The sequence below is a fragment of the Lemur catta genome, chromosome 9 (genome assembly GCF_020740605.2).
Source record: "Lemur catta isolate mLemCat1 chromosome 9, mLemCat1.pri, whole genome shotgun sequence".
Lineage (NCBI taxonomy): Eukaryota > Metazoa > Chordata > Mammalia > Primates > Lemuridae > Lemur > Lemur catta.
In genome coordinates this window covers 73,684,206-73,698,260 of record NC_059136.1, presented here as the reverse complement: position 1 = coordinate 73,698,260, position 14,055 = coordinate 73,684,206, and the positions used below count along the sequence as shown (strand labels likewise).

The 14,055-nt window shown below is 45.6% G+C and overlaps 1 protein-coding gene and 1 long non-coding RNA gene across 4 annotated transcripts in view; one reads left to right on the top strand and one right to left on the bottom strand.

Moving 5' to 3' along the window:
• The window catches only part of ZNF704 (zinc finger protein 704), a 218,221-nt gene that overhangs the window by 56,182 nt on the left and 147,984 nt on the right, over nt 1-14,055 (bottom strand). The gene's annotated exons all lie outside the window — the stretch shown is intronic.
• LOC123644970 lies at nt 3,714-11,515 on the top strand. 3 transcript variants are annotated; one of them, XR_006737337.1, is made up of 5 exons: nt 3,714-4,481; nt 4,745-5,017; nt 5,166-5,253; nt 6,705-6,880; nt 11,414-11,515. It is a non-coding gene; the product is annotated as an uncharacterized LOC123644970 (long non-coding RNA). The 3 variants fall into 3 exon arrangements; XR_006737336.1 differs by having other exon boundaries at nt 4,745-5,253; XR_006737338.1 differs by lacking the exon at nt 11,414-11,515 and adding an exon at nt 9,071-9,931 and having other exon boundaries at nt 4,745-5,253.

Below are 14,055 nucleotides of genomic sequence, written 5' to 3'. Positions count from 1 at the left end.
CTGTGAGGCTAGGCTGGGTGGTTTGTCATATTCTCGTAAGCAAAGAGAAACCATCTGAACATTCATGAACCTGGGAGAGAGATGATCAATCTGTATTTAAGAAACGTGTCAAAATGGAACATATAATGGAAGGGGAAGAAACAAAAGCCAGGCTATTTAGCTATTTTTAGTTGAGTAAAGTCTCAATTCAAACTCAAAGTATTAGATTAAGAGGGACGACTGTCTCTCTATGCAGAGATACTGTCCAGTCTGTGAGTGCAGACCCTCGTCGATACCTGCCAAGGGTGTGCTCTGGGCCTCTCTAGGAGAGGCGATGAAGATGATGATTAAGAGTGCAGGCTCTGAAATGAGTTTGATCATGTGGCCTCAGATCCTCTCTCTGCATTACTGCTGGGTGACCTTGGGTAGATTACTTAAACTCTGTTTCCTCATCTGAAAGGGAGGATAAAAATAGGTTTGTTGAGAGGATTAATCGAGAAAACTTATGTGAGCACCGGTACAAGCCTTGCCTGTAGTCAGAGTTCCATGGATGTCAGCTATTATTTACCTTCCAATTCATGACTACACCAAGAAAGAGGAAGGCATTAGACTACCCCACCTGCTGTGCTTGTTCAGCACCACTACTAGCACTATCACTACTTTTCTCTTTTTGGGCGGTGTGTGTGCGTGTTATTTTTCATAAAGAACAAAACTGTTAAAACTTCCTAGGAGTTACTCTTTAAGAGGTGGCACCTGGCACCTGGAGGAGCAGTGGCCAGGCCCTCACTAGGGCTTCCAGTTGGTGCTTTGCAAAGATATAGCTCATTACACAATAAGCCTCGGCCAGACTGTCCACACATGGCCAGAGCCTAGAGTGCCTGCCTGGATTTTATGTTGAAGAGTTTATGCTGTCAATACTTACTCTTGGAGCATGATGTGCTAGGGGTGTGCTAGATAAAACAATTACCGTTTCAATAAAAATTAACAGAGTCTGTGTCCTCTTGAGCTCTAGTGGAGAACTTAATCAAACACACACACACATAAATATAAAACTTACAAATGTGTACAGTGCCAGGCAGGAGTAGTATGGATTTGATGAGGACCTACCCAGGCATTCCCAGCTAATGGGGGAAGGGGTTGACATTGGAAGTGAGCACAGGCGTTGCCTAACTGAGGTGCTGCAGTTGGGAAGAGCTTCTAGGCAAGGGCTCCTTCGAAAGGAATGGGAAGACTGACTGAGCATGACCGGCAGGGAGCCTGGGAGGGGACAGCTTGGGGAGGGCCTTCCAAGTTCTATAAGGTTTTATCCTTATCTTAAAGGCTCCGGGAAGCACTGAAGTGTTTCAAGCGCAGTGGGGTTGGGAGAGGTTGGGTAAGGTTGGGGTGATGCTATCAGATTAGCTTTTCAAAAAGCTCACTCTGGCTGCGGTGTGGAAAATGAGTTTCTTGGGTTTGACAACCCATCTTTTATCTGAGAAATTGATTGCCTGGTGACTGTGGCAGCAGGTTGCAGGATGACATCATCTGCGACATGAAGAGGCAATCAGCACAGTGCGCAGCAGCAGCAGCAGCAGCGGACACAGCCCGGCTGGGTCTCATGCACGGGTAGGCGCGGCTGGTCTGGCCCTGAGCGCTCAGCCGTGGCCTGTGCTTACAAGGCCAGCTATTGTTTGGGCCGCAAGAAGCCTTTTTCTTTTTTTGAGCCACTTCATGCCTGAACGCTGTCCGCTTGGAGGGTGCATACAAACATTGTTTCCCCTGGCTGGCCCCACCAGCTAAGGGAGAGATGTTTCACACTTAGGAGAGCCATAAAAGACGTTAATCTGTCATTAAAGAGTTGTAGTAACAAACGAAAATAAAAATGAATAATACATTCCTTAGATTAGCACTAATCCAGTTCCTTAGCAACTACTGAAGTCTGCTGTCTAGACCAAGCTCAGTTGCTTTTAAAACTTCTGACAATCTTAAGATAAGAAATAATATCTGAAAATAAAATCTCTTCTACTGGAAAGGCTGCAGTACCATCCCCAATCTTGGAATTCTGGGAAAGCTTTTTGCTAAGAGTTTGGAAAACTGGATTCAGTAACCATTAAATATGATTAAGCACAAAAACTTCATTTTCATTCTAAAGGAATCTTGTAGCAAAAGTGGTAAGTGTTAACTCCTCATTTTAGCAGCTATTTCTTTTAAGGCTATAGGGAAGTCAGTATCCATCAAAACTGATGGAAAAAAAAAGACTACAGGGAAGATTAGGAAGCTACCTATTGCAATAAAGAATTTAGTGGCCTTGATCAAACAAGATGGAAAAATTAGAGCAAATACATCATAACATAAGGCAATATAGGCCAGTACATCTGAAACTACCTGTGGTAAAGGATCATTTTTAAGAAAATTTTAATCTGTCATAGATCGATACTTTCATAAAATATGAAAAAAAAAATGGCCTGTGGAAGTTGTAGCAAATTTCTAAACCACTTCCTCTTAATTTCTGTACCTGGCTCACTGTGGACTGTAACAGAGTTTGCAGATGGGCATTGGCTGGCGGACCACACCTTGAGTAGCATGGAGCGAGGCAGCTGTTTTGATTTCCGTTAAACTTCGCCTGAAAAGAAAATACTAAATCCTGTCCCTCTTTCTCCCACTTGCTGTTCTCTCCTCTGGGACCCTCCCTGACTTCACTTCCCACCCTGTCACTCTGGCGGCAGGACCCCACATTCCACTGTAAACAGATCCTGCAGGACCTTGTCCTCTCCCCTTCTCTCATTTGGGGGCTTTTCCTGAGGGTCAGGGCTCCTCTCCCTTGGAGTTACTCAACCGGCCACCTCCACCGAGACCAGGCAGGGTGTTGGCCTTTTGCCTCCCTCCCCTAGGGGACCAGCCCTCTTCACTCTCACGCAAAAACTCCTGGTCCTTTGAGGCTCCGGCCATGCACTTATCTTGTTCTCTCCTCGTTTCTATTTCAGGCATCGACCAGCCTTCCCATCAGCACCTCTCTCCCCTAATATTCATAAAATATTTTGGCACCTAAATTACAGCCTTTATTTTTTACCCTACCTGGAAGTATGATTCCAGATGTATTGAAAGCAACTTCATAATTTCTGCCCCCTTAGTCTCAGCAACACTTAGCAGAGTGCTGAGCTTGGGAGGAAAGACGTTGTAGTCAAATAGACCGTTTACTACCTGAGTGCTTTCGGGAAAACCCTGTAGCTTTGCAAAACTTCAGATTCCTCATCTGTAATACGGGAATGATAATAATACAGACGCCAGAGGGTTTTGGAAGAATTAAGATAATACATGTGAAATAGCTGGTATATACTAAACACTCAATAGTTACTATTATCATCATCATCATCCTTTAGTCAAACTATTATTTCAGTGAACTATTCTCAAGTTAAGAACCTAAATTTTACTTACTGAAGTACTTTTAGGTGAAACACATGGAAACTGGGATTTGCTTTAACGTACTACAGCCTCCCACAAGCCCACCTGCAAAAGTGTGAGCTGGGGCTGATTAGGCGGAGTAAGCTGGACAAAATGTTGATAACTGTTGAACTTAGGTGATGGGCACTGAGGATTTATTGGACTATTCTATTTCTGTGTGTACCTGAAACTTCCATAATACACAATAAAAACAAGAATGCACCTAGATTTTGGCCATGACCTGCTACTGCTCCACGCCAACTTCCCACTCTCCTCCTTTCCTTCTAGCTCACACTCTCTCATTGTCACTGCACCTGCTGCTCCAGCTCCCGGGGACAGCCAGGCTAGATCCCTCCCTTTCCTCCCAGTACTTCTGACTCATGGCCACATTTCACGGCAGACCTGCCGTCTTCTTCTTCCCTCCTGTCTGGGCTCACTGGGGGCTTACCTGGAGGCTCCTTTCCTGGCATCCCCGAGTCCCTGGCCTTGCTAGCTTTTTGCTCCACTGGCCCTGAAGCACCAAACCCTGGCTGCGTCCTCCCTGACTGCTCCTTCACTCTCCCTCTCCGGGGCAGTCATGCGCTGATGGGAACACTGAGAGCCGCTGCTGACTGGCGCCATCCTCAGCACACGTCCTACCTGTGCTTCGCCTCAACAGCCCCTTCACCTGTCATTTTCACCCAGGATTATCCCGCACCTTCACCTCTCCCTGCCAGCTCAGACAGCAGAGGCCCCTTCCTCCTAGATTACACAGAAACATGGGGCCTCCACGCATAGTCTTTGTCACGCTTTGCCTTCCTTACCTCCTTGCTCGGTCTCACAGGGAGGTTAGGGTGGTGCTGTGCCTGTTCGAAGCCACTGCCTCCCCTGTGCTATCCCCACCCTCCTCCAACAAGACCTTGCTCCAACCTCCTCTCTCCTGTTCCCACCAGCCTTTTTCTCTCAGTGCACTGACATGCTGATGTTTACTCCCCACCTACACTCAGGGGCACCAAAGAGGAATGGACAGCGAGGTCGAAAAGAAACGAGGAGAGAAGAGTGACTACAGATACAAGAGGGGAGAGAATTTCAAGGAGGGACAGGTGAACAGCATCAAGAAACATAGAGAGATCAAGCCAGACAGGGTAGATGGGGGAGGTAATTTAACTCCCTTGATATTAGCAGCAAGGACATAGGCAGGGACTTTAGCAGGAGTGGAAGTGGATTGCTGGGGGTTGAGAGGTGAATGGAAACTAGGAGGTGAGGAATTGCAGGTGGTGAATGCAAAGGACTCTTTAAAGAACCTTGGCCATAAAGGGAATAGCAGTGTGGTTCCCTGAGGAAGCTCGAGTGTTTTGTTTTTCAGATGAAAGGAACTCGAGTGTATTTAAATGCTGACAGGAAGGTGCCAGTAGAGATGGAGACACTGAAGATACAGGAGAGAAGGGATAAGACGTGGACAAGGTCTCTACCGGAGCAGCATACGAGGGGGTCCTGGGCTGAGATGGAATTAGCTGTAGAACAAAGGAGGCGCAGCCACACCTTATAATGGGAGTGAAGAGAACAAACGTGGGCCGGGCTCGGGCATGTGGGCTCCAGAAGTTGACGCTTCCTTCTGGAGCTCTCTCCTCAGAAGCAGGTAAGTTTCTCTGCAGGGAGCGGGAGAAGGGACTCTGGAGTCGCTGTCACGAGTAATGGGAGAGAAAACGGAGCAGGACACCTAAAGTCCATCAAGTAGTAACGAAGCCTCAGCTGAGGCTGGAAACCTTGCTTCTGTCGTGATGCAGCAGGAGAGGGGCCCGATGGCCCTGCGAGAGGCCAGGGCAGGAGCACATGGGCAGGCTGCCGGACTAGGACTGCACCAGCTTTCACGAGGTGGGTTCAGTGGATAAGAGCACAGTGGGTGGAAGGTGTTGGTTAAACTGGTTCTGGAGAGATGGCCACGGGCTCTTGGCTGGGTTGGGCAGTGAGTGAAGGCTGGAGGGGAAAGACCAGAGAGCAAATGGAGAGAAACCAGAGATCTTGCTGAGGTCAAAATCAGCTGTCATGGAAGCAAAAGAGAGGACGTGCTGGAAGACCAGAGGTTATGGGCAGGAGAAGGGTCCTGGAGGTGCAGCGCTCCCGTGCAGAGATCCTGGGGATGGCAGGGCCCAAGGTGTGGTGTGGGGACAGCAGGCAGGGGAGAGATGAAGGCCGCAGGTCAGGAATGGTGAGGCTGATGTCATGCAGGACGATGGCGGAATTGAGGAGAGGAAGACTGTGGCCAGGTGGCTCATGCCTTCAACAAACGGCAAATGACCAGGGTGTCAGCAGAGCCAAGGAAGGGAGAGGTGGAACAGGCCTCAAAGCACCAGGGGCTTTACACAAGCATGAAGGAGTGACAGCCTGTTGACAGCAATGGGGCATAGAGAAATTCATTCTTGGGAGGTTCCTCTCTGCCTTCAGGATGAAATTCCTGAAAGATTCCTGTGGAGGAAACTCTTGGTCCTCTCTGATCTGAATCTCCCCATGTCTCTGCCTGTTTTCCCACAAGTTGTGACAGTTCTTCATAAGAAGACTCACTTTCTCCTCTGCATACGCTTGCACAAGCTATGCCCTCTGCTTGGAGCGGGCTTCCTCCTCATGTCCACCTGACCCCTTTCTTCTTATCCTCAGCACTCAGCTCGGTCCCACTCCTGGAAGCCTCTGCCCGCCCAGCCGCGCCCAGGCCCTTGCCCCTGTGTCACGTTGGTGGGTTGCTTGTGCTCGCTCCTCCTGCCCGCTGCGAAGATCAGGGCTCATCTTGCATTTCCCTGTTCCCAACATCCTCAACATCTAGCACAAATCCTTGCTCAAGATAAGTTCTTAATGAAGGATTTGCGAACAAATTAGCATTAAGGGAGGGTGGTGACAGTCGCGGAGGGGTGACTGGGAAAACACAGAAAGCATGTCTGAAAAGCTTCTGCAGTTGTCCTTTGCTCGCTCTCTGTCATCTTATTAGACATAGTGATTTATTTGGTCCCTCTTATGGAAAACAATTGCTCAAAAATTCAGCTGTTAGATAAATTGTTGACATGAATATTTTTTTACTGGCTCTAAAAATTGTTGGCCTATCTGGGAAAAATTGATTTTGTTCCAGTGTCTGTGCTAATTCTTCTATATTCACAAAGGCTCACAGACCCATCAGTGAACTCTAGAATGTCAGCAATAACATTATTAAATAATAAGTTTCAGATCCCCTGAAAACAATTCTGTGTGATTAGCTGGACTTCTTGATGTGAGCAGGCTGCAAAGCGCAGCTCAGGGAGGCATCTCGAACATCCCTCGATGGCCTTTTTGCTTTGTAGGTTTGGCGCTTTTGATTGCAGCCAGCGTGTTCTCCTGGGAGTCACGTGGCCAGTCTTAAACCAACACAAAGCCCTGTGTGCACATGTGAGCTCCAGTGATACTGTGAAGTACATATTTGGTCTATATCCCTGTGTCCTGGCATATAATTCCTAAAATCCTTGGACTCTCCAAAGTGGTAAGTATCTTTTTGTATGCTAATGAGTTGACTGGTGGCTGGCAGCCCTAGGTATTAGTAGCTTCAGGATGGGGCCAGTCACCAGAAAGACCAAGGCAGGATAACAGGGTTGAGACTTTGAGGATTTGAGGAGCTTCTGGCTAGCTGACCACGGGGAGGTTCCTGGAGGGTGGGGCACCTGGAGAGGGCACGGAAGCCCCATACCCCTTCTCCCATACCTCACCCTATGTATCTCTTTGTCTGTATTCTCTGCAATATCCTTTATAATAAACTGGTAAATATAAGCCTTTCCCTGAATTCTGTAAGCCACTGTAGCAAATTAATCGAACCTGAGGAGGGAGTTGTGGACCATCCCCAATTTATAGTTGGTCCGTCAGAAGCACAGGCAAAACAACCTGGGACTTGCGATTGGCATCGGAAGTAGGGGGTGGTGTTGTGGGACTGAGACGTCAGACTGTGGGATCTGATGCCATCTCCAGGTAGACAGTGACAGAGTTGAATTAGAAGATACCCAGCTGGTGTCCACTGCAGAAATGATTGCCTACTTGATGTGCAGGGGAAAACTCCCAGGCAGCTGGTGTCAGTCAGAAGCATGGTGTGGGAATACAGTGGGAAAAACTGAGTTTGTTTATTCCCATGTTCTCAGAGTGCCCTTCTGGGCTGCCATTTAGGCACCATGTGATGAAAAAAGAGAAAAGGGAACATAGCAAATTCCTGACTTTCTCTCTCCTTCCTTCCTTCCTTCCTTCCTTCCTTCCTTCCTTCCTTCCTTCCTTCCTTCCTTCCTTCCTCCCTCCCTCCCTCCCTCCTTCCCTTCCCTTCCCTTCCCTTCCCTTCCCTCCTTTTTTTTTTTTTTTTTTTTTTTTTACTAAAGACAGGGTCTTGCTCTTGCTCAGGCTGGTCTCTAACTCCTGAGCTCAAGTGATCCTCTTGTCTCCCAGAGTGCTAGGATTATAGGTGTGAGCCACCACACCTGGCCTGAATTTCTTTTGATAGGGTGTGTTTTGTGTGTCTGTGTGTGTGTGTACATGCCCATGTCTATGTCTATGTGGGGTGGTGTCCTGCGTGTGTGTCTGTTTCTATATCTGTTATGTGTATCTGTGTGTGTTTGTATCTCTTTGTCTGTGTGGGTCAGTCTTTCTGTGTGGACCGTGTTGCTCTGGGCATGCAGGAGGACGTGAAGGGAGCGGGAGGTGACTGTGTGCCCAGACCCTGTCTCCTGCCCGGGGGCAGCCAGCCTCTTTCTTCTCAGCATTTTCTCCCTATTCCACTAAGCGTGTACCTGCTACTCGGTAGTAGCCAAAGCACAGTTGTCAAACTCTCTGGAAAGGGCTCTTGATTGTTTCAGGAAGCTTTTGGCTGAGCTGCCTTTGGCTGGGCTTCTGTCTGTCCAGGCTGTCAGCCAGTCAGTCCGTCCTGGTGCCCTCAGGAGCACCTCTTCAGGCAGGGCCTGCCACATGTGCAGGGGCGGCGGGGCCCAGGCTAATGGGGTTGAAGTGCCCTGTGTCATTCGGGGAGTCTGTAGGTTAACAGTCCGCCTGAAAAATGTCATGGTTATCCTCAAGAAGAAAACTAATCAAAATTACATCTCTTACTCTCACATTTGTGTCCAAGTCGGGTCATTCCAGACTTATTGGTGAGGTTAATCACGTCATTGCTTGGAGGCCTCAAATCCATTTAAGCCCTAATAATGAAAAGAACTTCCAGACGCATTTTATGATGGTAACAGTTATTTTATGAAGGTAGTTGGGTGAAAACAAATCCAGTGTTTTCTGGTTTGCCAATGCAAGAAAGATAAGGTGATTTTTTCCCCCTAGATTTTTTTTTTTTAGTATCTACTAGGTTTAGGGCAGGCACGGTGGCTCATGCCTGTAGTCCCAGCTGCTTTGGAGGCTGAGGCAAAAGGATCACTTGAGTCCAGGAGTTCGAGGCTGCAGTGAGTAATGATTGTGCCACTGAACTACAGCCTGGGTGACAGACCAAGACCCTGTCTCTCTCTCTCTCTCTCTCTCTCTCTCTCTCTTACACACACACATACAAACCCCCCAAAACCCCTAGGTTTAAAAGGACCATATTTCTTATTTCTGCTGCTTCTATTACCTGAAATAGTAACATAATTATGGTGGCAACATACTGAAATGTGGGCTAGGAGTGATAGTTGTAGCCTTTTCACCTTTTGTTTTTTCAAAGAGAGAAGACTCAAATCATTCCCAATGGAGCCACCTCTGACAGGCTTCCCAGAAGTGAGAGGGGAGCTCCCTCTCCCTCCAATAACGCAGCGTCAGAGCCATCATCACTGCCTGTGTCTTGTAGAGGCACTGGGGCGTGTGCTCTGAGACAAAGGCCTTGACCTTCAGGAGCGGCCACTCCAGTTGGACAGAGAAATGTTAAGACTCGAGTCAAGTGGGCTAATTCGCTCACATGCTAGGCTGAGATTTCAGAGATTTTTATTATAACTTTTAAGTTGATTTCACCTTTAGCCTGTCTGAGACCTGACCTGCCTGCAGATTCAGCCACTTCTGGCTGTACTGGAGCAGGACTGATGCCTCCGCTGTCTTATGCTGGGAAGAGGGGGACAGACGGGCAAGAGACTGAATCAATCCCTTTTCAAGCAGCTTAAGTTCCAGATTTGGCTTAAAAATGTAATTTAAAAAAATTGTACCTTCTTTTCATTAATGGCTAATATTTATTGAGCATTCATGATGCCAGACACTTGATATACACTATAAATTGCCACTGAGTGTTGATGTTACAGCCCCATTTCCAAATGCAGAGGCTTTGGTCACTTTCCAAGGGCACTCGGCCAGTCAGCCCGGGCTGCCCTATTCAGTGGCCCCATGGGGTCTTCACACCACACGCTAATGCTGTTTTCACGACCATCTCTATAACCTTGTTTGTAATCTGAGACATACATGTGAACTAAAGGCAATTCATTTCAGATTACACATTTAACTTTTTCTTATTCCATTTAAAATCATGTTACAATGAAAAGAATTTCCTTTATATATGGGCGAGTCCACATTAATGAGAACATAGTACATGGAAGTCCAAGTCAACAACAAAAATTGATTAAATTATTTAAACTCATTTAAAAAGGAGTGTTTTGCTTTCCAAAGTATTCTCTGTGGGGTTTCTTTAAATAGGATCCTTATAACATGTTTAAGATGTTTTGAATGATTATGTTTCAATTTAGCTTATACCCAAATTCTAATCCCTACACTGATACCTGTTTTATATTTGGCTTAACCATATGAAATTGCCAGTATTTACTAGTCTGTTTCTCTATAAAAATGGCAATTTCATATGGTTCAACCTGATATTTGTACTAATTCAAATACTATTTATCTTTAGTTTTACAGGCTTGGAGTGAACCACTTTATATTCATTCTAATCTGTTGTTTTAATCAGTGAGCTAGACAATGGTTCTCTTTTCTAGAGTGTGTACTGTGGGTAACTTTATTTCTGGAGCTGGCTTTTATTGTACATAATCTATTAATATAATTCAGACAGGCCTCAATTCAGTAATACCTACCATGTGCAAAGTATTGCCTTAGGCAGAATTCCCTGCCCCACAACTTGTCAATGCTCTACACAAGGCACTTGGAATGTCCAAATTCAGGGAAATGAGTGGAAGCATCTACATTGCCTTCTGGACGATTCCCACACACACATTACTGTCTCTATTTCCTGTGTTCTTTCATTTGTATTTTAACTGTCCTACCAATATATTGTTTCCATCAATTCATACAGCTATTATGTGATGACTGATCAATTCAGACTTTCCATGTAGGTATCTTGTCCTTAGAAAATGGTAATTCTATCAGTCTTTAAATTTGTTCATTATAGCACCATCTAAGCACTATGAAATCAAACCTATTTACTGAACACCCTAAAGCTGGATAATTGCACATTTAGCTGTGTATACTCTATGCTCAAGGAACATGACTTCCCCAAAGGAATAAGCAGAAGAATCTGATATAGTCAGAAACACAATGCAAAGGTTACTGCTGGGCAAAACAGCAGATCAGTAACACGGCTGGGTGGCTACCGGCCAGGGCATATCCAGTTTCCTGTAAGAAGAGGTGGATGAATACAGGCTAGTAATGCCAAACAGGGCTTAGGCAAAAGCCAAGGGAAGTCCACAGTCCAGGGAAAGCAAAGCATTGCAGCTACTATTTCACATTTCTTCTGAAAACAATATACGTGGCTTATAAGCCTAGGATGCTGGAATTAATATTTAATGTAAAAAGCATTGCTAAAAATGATTGTGTAGCTATCAGGTATAAATAATAATTTCCACTTCTGCTGATAATTTTTCACTCATTTAGGTTGTCATACTAGGGTAGCAGCAGTTACAGGAGCACTTACTGTAACAGCATGTTGATTAAACTATGTTGGAATTACCCATTCAATGTATCTTTCAATTTTACACTATTATGAAGTTCTAAATATTTCAAATGCAAATAGGCCTCTATTAGCCAATAGCTCAGTGGTTACTTATCTGTCTTCTTTCCTTTTTTTTTTTTTTTTTAGGAAAGCTTATAAAATTGCCTCCTGTATACTTCAAATGAACCCAAGAGATTATGATAAGGAATTAGCAAGCATACAGACTACAGAATCTGTATTTATTTGAAATTTGATGGGAAAATGAGCCAATTAAAAATAATTATAAAAATATGGAGAAGAAAATATTTTCAATGTAACACATTACTGACTCCATTACCATTTCTTTTCTCACTTGGTATGCTAATTCTATAGAGGTTTATCTAATATAGACAGAAACAAGCACCTGCTTTCTTTTGTAGGTAGGCAAAACTTCTAAAAGTTCAGAAGTAGTAACTGCATGTCAGTTTGACTCCTGTAAGCAGCAGTGACAGAGATGGGATCAGTTCTGTAATAGACTTACTGGGGACGATGCTTTTGAAGGATGGGGGGATCTGAGAAGGCAGGGAGAGCCTGTAGACCACCACGCAGGTCCGACACCTGTGAGAAGGGAAGCACTGGGAGGGAAGGACTTCAGAGCAGTTCTAAGAAAGTCTCACTCAAGCAGATGGGGTGTCCTGAGCAAAGCTTGCCTGTTGGAGGGGTCCCATTGGGGTAGAACAGCCTGGCTCTAGCCTGCTGTGCTAGGTCCTTGGAGGGGAGCCACCCTGGGGAAGGATGGTCTCGGTGGCTGCCATGGTCCGAAGAAGAGGCAGCAGGAGGCTGTCCACCCACCATGCTCTCTCTGTAGGAGCAGCTTCAACTGAAAGGAGGTCTCAGCAGTGCACTTCCAGCCCCTCTACAAGTGCTATTTCTTTCTAGTGATTATGCAATTTTATTACTGGGGTCTCACATCTTTCAAACAAAGCTGAAAAATCCCCAGGCTATACATCTTAAGCAGCATCCCTGAGGACCAGCTGTCTGCTCATGTGCTTTTCCTGACCAGGCCTGGGCTCCATTTGCTGTCACGGTAAAAAGGAATAAGATGATCAGGTCAAATAAAACATCTGGGATGATTTCCCATCTCAAGGACCACTCCAATATTTGTAAGAGTTACCCTTATTAACTCGTTTGGGTTATGGTCCTACAAGGTCAAACCCAGGGTATAATCAACTCCCTTAAATAAACCATAATAGTTCACATGTTTATGCAGCATTTACTGTGTGTCAACCACTGCTCAGCCTGTATGTTCATTAACTCAGGTAATCCTCATAGGTCTGTGAGGTCAATACTATTATTATTCTCATTTTCAGGGATGAGGGAACTGAACCACAGAGAGGTAAAGTAAGTAGAGGGGCTTGGATTCCCATCTAGGCAACTGAGCACCACAGTACGTGTTTGTTATGACTGAATGATTGCGTTCCCCCAAAATTCATATGTTGAAGCCCTACCCCAACGTGATGGTATTTGGAGGTGAGGGTTTAGGAGGTAATTAGGTCTATTTGAGGTCATGAGGGTAAAGCCCCCATGATGGGGTTAGTGCCCTCATAAGAAGAGGAAGAGATACTAGAGCTTCCTCTCTCTACCACGTGAGGACACAACAAAAGGCAGCTGTCTAAAAACCAGGAAGAGGACCCTTACCAAAAACCAACTCAGCCAGCACCTTGGTATGCTATGCACCTTGATCTTGGACTTCCCAGCCTCCAGCAATTTGAGAAATAAATGCCTATTGTTTAAGTCACCCAGTCCATGGCATTTTGTTATAGTAGCCTGAACAAACTATGATAGTATTTTTATGCAATATGGTAGGGAAGGAGGTTGGCAAGAATTAGGCAAGTGAACAGGGTGCCAGACATGTGAGGTGCAGATTAACATAGGGTGCTAGTTCCCCTGGGAGGCTGGAATACCAAAAGCTGGAGACCAGTGACACCCCCTGTACAAGCTGGGCCAACGTGACAGCAGAGAGGGAGAGGGCTGACCTGGGTAAGCTTGGGGTATACTGTGGCACTACAAGGCAGGAACCCAAGTCTCAGCCCTGTGCTAATACAACTTTTCCTGACATCACCCAATGGTGGTTCTTTGGGTACTTCCAGTCACAATTGGTTTGAGAGCTATGTATGTTCTAGCCTGCCAGTGACAGATGTCAGACACTGTAGCTAAGCAGCAGCAGGGAAGGTGGACACTGACAATAGTCCTGTTGGCAGTGATGACTCTGACAGTAGCAGCAGTGGCAAGAGAAGTGAATAGTGGCAAACGGTAGCAGTATCACAGATATTAAGGCTAACAATATTTCTGTCAAGAAAACCCACCATGAATGGCAGGTCAGATGTAAACTCTGTATCAGGAAAGGAAAATGTACATGTACACGCAACACAATATTGTATATATGATTTCAGTGGTTGATAGACTCCCTGAAACTGATCCATAACCTCTAGGAGGTTAAAGACTCACTGTTTTAAAGAAACTTAAGGGAGGGCCTGTGGAGCTCAAAATATACAACCTATCTTTAAATGGTCCTGTGCCAAAGGGCAGAACAACAGTATAACTGTTTCAGAAGAAGGGTTTCTAGGGAACAGTAGAAAGTACCAACTACTGAAGCCCAGCTTTTTGACCTTTTATGCTGGTAAAATTAAAATTGTGGGACCACAGAACGCCAAGTGAACTACATGACTTTTGCAAGAACCAATTATGCCTGAGCCATCTATTATAATTCTCAGAGGAGATAAATAAGCATGCAGATAAGAGGAAGCAGC